Below are 8,689 nucleotides of genomic sequence, written 5' to 3' on the forward strand. Positions count from 1 at the left end.
AAGGAGGGGACTTAGCATTCCTTGGAGACCTGAAAGGATGCACTGAGCTTAAGACTTTTCAGGAGCTTACCAGTCAGCCCTTGTTCATCCCCAAGCAGATGTGTGGCAGTATTGTGGTGGGCCTTTACTGGACACTCTGCCAAGTAACTGGAGCAGCACTTGTGCTCTAGTCCAACTGGCTATCCCTTTCACCTTGGCATTTCATCAACCAGAGAGAGGGAAAATACAACATCGTAAAACAAGGGAAGCCCTTTAAGGGTCTTTCAACCCTCATGTTTATTTAGATGCAACTAGAGTCCCATGAGGAACACTAGATAAATTTAAAGCCCAAGATCAAATATCTGCAGGATTTGAGTCAATATTTTGGTGGGTGACAATAAGAATGTAGATTGGATAAATTACACTTATTACAACCAACAGCGGTTTATTAACTACACTAGAGATGCTGTTAAAGGAATAGCTGAGCAATTAGGGGCTACTAGCCAGATGGCTTGGGAAAATAGAATAACCTTAGCCATGATATTAGCAGAAAGAGTAGGAATTTGCATCATGATTAAAACTCAGTATTGTACCTTCATCCCAAACAATACCACCCCTGATGGAAGTATAACCAAGGCATTGCAAAGTCTAACCTTTCTGTCCAATGAGTTAGCCAAAAACTCAGAAGTAAATAACACTTTCTCAGGGTGGCTAGAAAGGTGGTTCACTAAATGGAAAGAAATCATAGCCTCAATTCTTACTCCTCTTGCAGCTGTAATAGGTGTACTCATTCTTGTTGGGTGTTGTGTCGTACCATGCATCCGTGGGCTGGTGCAGAGACTCATAGAGATAGCACTTACTAAAACCTCCCTTAACTCTCCTCGACCTTATTCAGAGAAGCTTCTTCTTTTAGAGAATCAAGCAGAACAACTAAGACAAGACATGTTAGGGAAGTTTGAAGAGAAAGAACTGTAAAACTCAAGAGGATGGAGTTGTTGAATATAATGAATTCTAAATTTCTCTTCAAAGAATCATTATGTCAGTATGTTCAGTTCTTTGTTCTCCATTTTAAAGTTTAACTTCCTCGTTCTCCTTGCCCCTAGTTTCAATAAACAACCTTTTCCACCAGTTCTAATCAGTAGTTCATATCTGTTCCCCTGGTCACCTGCTCTGTCCTGAGTCACCCCTGGTCACCTGCTCTGTCCTGAGTCATCCTGAGTCACCTGTTCTGTAACCGCCCTTCCTGCCAAACTATTCACCCCACCACTCCAGTTCATACCCCTACTCTCTTTAAAACAGCCATTCAGAATTAGCTTAGACTGTGTGGTCCAACCCTAGCCAATAGGGAACACGGCAGTAGGGGCTACCTACATCATGAATAAAAAACCCTTCCCCTCCCTTGTTCAGGTGTGCTCTTGCCATTCATTGCTCCATCGTGAGTCACACCCTTCTATAGAAGTAAAATTGCCTTGCTGAGAAAATTAAATGTATGTTCGAGTGCTATTTCTTTTGTGGCACCAAAAAATTATTTATAACTTTCTATAGCCTCGATGGCTCCCTCCCTGAGATGATGGGGACTCCCAGAACACAGGAAGAGCAACCTTGCTCTGAGGAGTTGAGGAGGGCAGTAGCTTCCCAACCTATCCTGGAAAGCAGCATATCTCATTCACTGGTGTGTGCTAGAATATGGACTTCATAAATACACCCTTGGGTCTGAAAGTCAGTTCCAACACTTAACTGATTTAGGCAACATGTTTTATGTCTCTCAGCCTTCTTTTTCTCTATGTGCAAAATGTACACAGTACTGGCTGCCTACATTTTGTAACAGTTTCCTTTCCTTCTCTGCCCTTCTCTTTTCTCTTTCCCCCTTCTTTCCTCCTTCCTTCTCCCTCTTTTTCTCCATTTCTTTTTCCACAATTAATAGGTTCTTCTTCTATTAAGAGGTGAGACTAGGCCAGGTGTGGTGGCTCATGCCTGTAATCCCAGCACTTTGGGAAGCTGGGGCAGGCAGATCACCTAAGGTCAGAAGTTTGAGACCCACCTGGCCAACATGGCAAAACCCCCTCTGTACTGGAAAAAAAAAAAAAAAAACAAATTAGCCGGGTGTGGTGACGCACAACTGTAATCCCAGATACTCAGGAGGCTGAGGCAGGAGAAGTGCTTGAACCTGGAAGGCAGAGGTTGCATGAGCTGAGATCATGCCACTGCACTTCAGCCTGGGTGACAAGAGCAAAACTCTGTCTCAAAAAATAAAAATTAAAAAAAAGTAAGACTAAGAATCCTGATAGATACATACAGTGCCATTGTAAGGAATAAATCAGTGTGGTAAATTCTTACAGTTTTATGGTTCTGTTTGCTTTTTTTAGTTCAATAGTTTTTGGGGTATGGGTAGTTTTTGGTTACATGGATGAATTCTTTACTGGTGAATTCTGAGATTTTATTATACCTGTCATCCAAGCAGTATACACTAGACCCAGTATGTAGTCTTTTATCTCTCACCCAACTCCCAATCTCAGCCCACCTCAAGTCCCCAAATTTCATTATATCACTCCATATGTTTTTGCATCCTCATAACTTAGCTTCCACTTAAAAGTAAAAACAGTGCTTGCTTTGGTAGCATATATACTAAAATTGGAATGATACAGAGAAGATTAGCATGGCGCCTGTGCAAGAATGATACTCAAATTCGTGAAGCATTCCATATTTTTTTGGCTGGGTATGGTGGCTCATGCCTGAAATCCCAGCAGTTTGGGAGGCCAAGGTGGGTGGATTGCTTGAGGTCAGGGTTTCAAGACCAGCTTAAACAACATGGTGAAACCCTGTCTCTACTAAAAATATAAAAATCAGCCTAGCCTGATGGCGCACACCTGTAATCTCAGCTACTTGGCAGACTGAGGCAGGAGAATTGCTTGAAGCTGGGAGGCAGAGGTTGCAGTCAGATTGCCCCACTGCACTCCAGCCCAGGTGACAGAGTGAGACTCTATCTCAAAACAAAACAAAACAAAAAAACAGTGAGAATGTACAGTATTTAGTTTTCCATTCCTGCTACTTCACTTAGAGTAATGGCCTCCAGATCCATCCAAGTTGCTGCAAAAGACATTGTTTTGTTCCTTTTTATGACTGAGTATTCCATGGTGTATATATACCACATTTTCTTTATTTACTCCTTGGTCAATGGGCATGTAGGTCCGTTTCATATCTTTGCAATTGCAAATTGTGCTGCTATAAACATGAATGCATGTGTCTTTTTCAAATGACTTTTTTTCCTTTGTGTAGATACCTAGTAGTGGGATTGCTGGATCAAATGGTAGGTCTTTTAGTTCTTTGAGGCATACTATTTTACAAAGTATTTGTTCTAATTTACATTGCCATCAGCAGTGTAAACATGTTCCCTTTTCACCACATCCATGCCAATATATATTGTTTTTTGACTCTAATTATGGCCATTCTTGCAGAAATAAGGTGGAATCTCATTGTGGTTTTAATTTGCATTTGTATGGTTCCATTTTGAATACAAGTTACACTTTCCTGTACCAGAAGCAGGGCTTAATTCCAATTTGCAGTTCTCCACCTCCTCCCAGTTCCTCAGTGTCATCCATGCAGATGTCTGCCCTATCCCGGTGACCACCTCCCCACGGGATAGCTAGATACAATCTTCCTGACTCACTCCAGTAAACCTCACAGCCTGCAAGTGCTGTGCAGGTATGCCGCAGTGACCACCTTTCAGTCACAGCCCAACCCGGGCCTACTTGCTTTAAACCAGGGCTGTTCAACCTTTTGGCTTCTCTGGGCCACATGAGAAGAGGAGTCATCTTGGGCCACACATAAAATACACTAATGCTAATGAAAGCTGATAAGCTAAAAAAAAAAAACACAAAAAAATGCAAAAAAAATCTCATAGTGTCTTAAGAAAGTTTATGAATTTGTGTTGGGCCACATTCAAAGCCATCCTAGGCCACATGCAGTCCGTGGACCGTGAGTTGGACAAGCTTGTTTTAAAGCCACCAGTGGGAACTCCCCACAGGAAACCTGCTGCAGTGATGCTCTGGACCTGAGTAAAGGCTTTAGTCCTGCAGATCCTTCTCTCTCTTGCTCCCCATCCACTGGATGAGCTCCCTGCTGCCTCTGAACATCCCATCAACCCTGTGGTCACCACTCTTCTCCTTGGATCTGTGAGTAAGAAAGCACTGCTGTGATTTCCTGTGTTTTGTTGCACTGCTGCCTCTGTGTCACCTGACCCACACACTTGAGCCTGACTCTCCTCCTGGTCAGGGCTCTCCTCCCAGAGAGTGGCTGTGTTGGTAAGAACAAACTGGACACAGGTCAGACACGAGCAAAAGGGTGCCTGCCAGTACAAATAAGTCTCTTGGGAGAGGGACACCTGGTAACCAGTTGGACACAGGCTTCAGGTTGTCTACCAGAGAAAGAAGAATCCCATGAAAGGCACTGTCCAAACGCCCACTTCCCCTGAAGCCCCATCAGGACAGGGCTAGAGTTTATACATCCTCGCCCGAGAGAGACTTCAAGACCAAGTCACAGCAAAATCCCAACAATGAGATAACGTGAAATACCCAGGACAAGGCAAAAAGGCTAGGGGAGGGGGAGAATGAAAAAGACCTTGTTTCCTAACTGCTAATTTACTGAGACAAGAAGGTCAACAGGAGACAGCAAGTCACTCAGAAGTAGTCATGGAAATAAATATATATATCACTTATTTTTATATTTATTTTTATGTATAATAAAAATAAATAAAAGATATATATTATATAATTATCATTTATTTTATATAGCACTTTATTATATATCTTATTTATTTTATATATAATAAAAATAAAAGATATATATTACATAATATATATCTTTTATTTTATTTATAAAAAAGATATATAACAATATATAATTACATAAAAGCTATATATCATTAAATTATATATTATATATTTATATATTAATATTATATATTATAAATATATATATTGGGTTTTTATATAATATGTATTATAGATAATATATATATATTATATAAGTTGAGTCTGTTTTTTTTTTTTTGAGACAGAGTCTTGCTGTCTCCCAGGCTGGAGTGCAGTGGCACGATCTCGGTTCACTGCAAGCTCCGCTTCCCAGGTTCACACCATCCTCCTGCCTCAGCCTCCCGAGTAGCTGGGACTGCAGGGGCCCACCACCATGCCTGGCTAATTTTTTATATTTTTAGTGGAGACAGGGTTTCACCGTATTAGCCAGGATGGTCTCAATCTCCTGACCTTGTGATCCGTCCGCCTTGGCCTCCCAAAGTGCTGGGATTACAGGCATGAGTAACCGCGCCTGGTGTATTTTTATATATTATATATAATGTATATATTTTTTATTTTTATTATATATATAAAAATAAATAAGTGATATATATATTTACCTCCATGACTACTTCTAAGTGATTTGCCATCTCCTATTGATATATGTTAAATATTGTATATATAAAATATAAAGATACATATATTAAAATATAAATATATTTTATTTGGTTTTTGAGACAGGGTGTTTCACTCTGTTGCCCCAGCTGGAGTGCAGTGGTACAATCTTAGCTCACTGTAGCTTTGACCTCCCAGGTTCAACCAAGACTTCCACCCCCCAAGTAGCTGAAATTACAGATGTGTGCCACCATGCCCGGCTAATTTTTGTATTTTTTGTAGAGATGGGGTTTCATCATGTTGGCCAGGCTGATCTTGAACTCCTGAGCTCAAGCAATCCACCTGCCTTGGACTCCTAATTTTCTGGGATGACAGGTGTGCTTGGCCTCTTTTCTTTCTTTTTTTTTTTTTTTTTTTGAGATGGAGTCTCAGTCTGTCACCCAGACTAGAGTGCAGTGGACCTCGGCTCACTGCGAGCTCCGCCTCCCGGGTTCACACCATTCTCCTGCCTCAGCCTCCTGAGTAGCTGGGACTACGGGTGCCTGCCACCACGCCCAGCTAATTTTTTTGCATTTTTATTAGAGACGGGGTTTCACCGAATTAGCCAGGATAGTCTCCATCTCCTGGCTTGTGATCCGCCCACCTCAGCCTCCCAAAGTGCTAGGATTACAGGCGTGAGCCACTGCGCCCGGCAGCCTCTTTTTAAAAAATCACAATATGTGATCATATTCCCAATAGAAAATTATAAATACAGCACTTAAAAAAAATCAAAAGTCTCATTTTAGCACCACTCACTCCCAACTCAGTCTTTCCATGGCAGGCCAGGTCTCACTAACACAGGCCTCCATAACAACTGTTTCAGCACTGAAAGGCTAGAATGTAACAAAAGCCCATCAAGAGTTTTGCCTAGGCCTTTCCTGGGCCTTATAAAGCATGACAAAATAACGAAGGAATTCTTAATGGGACCTGTTTAGGATTAAACAAGTTTTATTGGGAGGTCTGAAAAAACTCCCCAGGCCTTCAAAAAGAAGTTTACTGGGGGTCCTATTAGAGCAGAGGGAGAGATGAGAAGGAAAATGAAACAAGAGAGTGGCTCAAACACTTGAGACAGGTTTATTGAGAGTAAACCTGATAAGGGCTTCTGGCTAGCAGGATCAGGGGCAAACTTCTCTTACAGCCTGAGGAGTTTAAAAAGGGCCCAGTGGGGGAAGTGTGCTCTGGGTGTGGTCCTACTGGGGAAGGGTTAGGGGAGTGCTGGCTGGTTGGAGACTGCTGGGGACTTTGATATGCTTGGTTAGGGTTGTTATGCTCTGTTGAAGATATAGGTGGGGCTGACTTTTGCGGTTTGGTCAGGTGGCAATGGGCAGTTCTGAGAAATGGAAACTTGATACTTTAAGGTGGTGGAGTTTTGTTAAGATGGTGGTACTCTTGTCCTATCAAGACTAAGAAACTCCCCAAACCTCCATGATTTAGCAGGAGACAAGATAAGGGTAATTACCCCAGTACCTGGAGCCATTTAGATTAAGTAAATTTACAGAGGAAGGTCTTCAGGATTGAGATCTTAGTTACAGACTAAAAGAAGTTAACCCGGTGCGGTGGCTCCAGCCTGTAATCCCAGCACTTTGGGAGGCTGAGGTGTGTGCATCACCTGAGGTCAGGAGTTCAAGACCAGCCTGACCAACATGGTGAAACCCTGTCTCTACTAAAAATACAAAAATTAGCTGGGCGTGGTGGCACATACCTGTAATCCCAGCTACTTGGGTGGCTGAGGCAAGGAGAATCACTTGAACCTAGGAGGCAGAGGTTGCAGTGAGCCAAGATAGTGCTACCATACTCCAGCCTGGACAACAGAACAAGACTCCGTCTCAAAAAAAGAAAAAAAAGTTAATCACTTATATCTTTAGATAAATGCACACTTACATGTAGACATACAGCTTAGAAGGTATATAAACTCTGGAAAACTTTCTAATTTTGAGTTAGTCTGGTGATATTTTCCAGGCCTTCTCCCTGTAACCAGTTACCCAAATAAAAATTCCCTCCTTTCCCAGTTCATCTGCATCTTGTTATTGGGCCACAAGAATAAGCAGCCCGACCCTCCGTTTGGTGCGGGAACACTTCTGTTGAGGAGGTAACTACTCTTACCAGTTGGGTATATTTTCTTCCAGGCTTTTCAGGGCACTTATCTGTGTAGAATCCTGACAGATTGCTCTCAAGGTTTCACCACTCCACACTTTCAACAGAGAATGGAGTATGCCCTCCCCATCATTGGTTTTTTATTGTCAATAAAGTGAGGCAAAATTTTAAATCTGAGGATATTCTGTGTCTGTGTCAGAGATGTTTGAAACAGAGCAACTCCATCTTGAACAGGGGCTGGGTAAAATGAGACTGAGACCTACTAGGCTTCATTCCCAGGAGATTAAGGCATTCTTAGTCACAGGATGAGATAGGTCAGCACAAGATACAGGTCACAAAGACCTGGCTGATAAAACAGCATGCGCTACAGAAACTGGCCAAAACCCCACCAGAACCAAGAAGACCATGAAAGTGGCCTCTGGTCACCCTCACCACTTATTATACACTAATTATAATACATTAGCATGCCAAAAGACACTCCACTAACACCATGACAGTTTCCAAATGCCATGGCAACGCCAAGGAATTACCCTATATGGTCTAAAAGGGGAAGAAATGCTCAGTTTCAGGAATTCTCAGAAAACTCATGAATAATCTACCCCTTGTTTAGCATATAACTGAGAAATAACTATAAATATACTCATTTGAGCAACCCGTGCCACTGCTCTGCCTATGGGGTAGTCATTCTTTTTTTTTTTATTTTCTTTTAATTGAGACAGTCTCGCTCTCTCACCCAGGCTGGAGCACAGTGGCGTGATCTCAATTCACTGCAACTTCTGCCTCCCAGGTTCAAGCAATTCTCCTGTCTCAGCCTCCCGAGTAGCTGGGACTACAGGCACCCACCACCATGCCTGGCTAATTTTTGTATTTTTAGTAGAGATGGGGTTTCACCATATTGGCCAGGCTGGTCTCAAACTCCTGACCTTGTGATCCACCTGCCTCAGCCTCCTAAGGTGCTGGGATTACAGATATGAGCCACTGCACCCAGCCAGAGTAGTCATATTTTATTCCTTCTCTAATAAACTTGCTCTCACTTCTTTTTTACACCAGGTCCAAGAATCCTCTCTTGGGGTCTGGATTGGGACCCCTTACCAATGACATCTGCTCTAGACTAATCTTATGTCCTGCATTTGACGAACCAGGAATCTCAGGTGAATAGGAAAAATTGTTGA

The 8,689-nt window shown here is 42.3% G+C and overlaps 1 long non-coding RNA gene and 1 other non-coding gene across 2 annotated transcripts; one reads left to right on the plus strand and one right to left on the minus strand.

Moving 5' to 3' along the window:
• Nucleotides 1–2,580: 2,580 nt before the first annotated feature.
• On the plus strand, nt 2,581–2,687 carry LOC112424296 (U6 spliceosomal RNA). The gene has a single exon (XR_003015026.1). It is a non-coding gene; the product is annotated as a U6 spliceosomal RNA (small nuclear RNA).
• Nucleotides 2,688–3,705: 1,018 nt separating this feature from the next.
• Nucleotides 3,706–7,900, minus strand: LOC139359735 (uncharacterized). Its single transcript, XR_011616106.1, has 3 exons — nt 7,527–7,900; nt 7,126–7,248; nt 3,706–4,149 (listed from the first exon to the last, which is right to left on the minus strand). It is a non-coding gene; the product is annotated as an uncharacterized lncRNA (long non-coding RNA).
• Nucleotides 7,901–8,689: the final 789 nt, after the last annotated feature.

Source organism: Macaca nemestrina, chromosome 18, assembly GCF_043159975.1.
Source record: "Macaca nemestrina isolate mMacNem1 chromosome 18, mMacNem.hap1, whole genome shotgun sequence".
Classification (NCBI taxonomy): domain Eukaryota; kingdom Metazoa; phylum Chordata; class Mammalia; order Primates; family Cercopithecidae; genus Macaca; species Macaca nemestrina.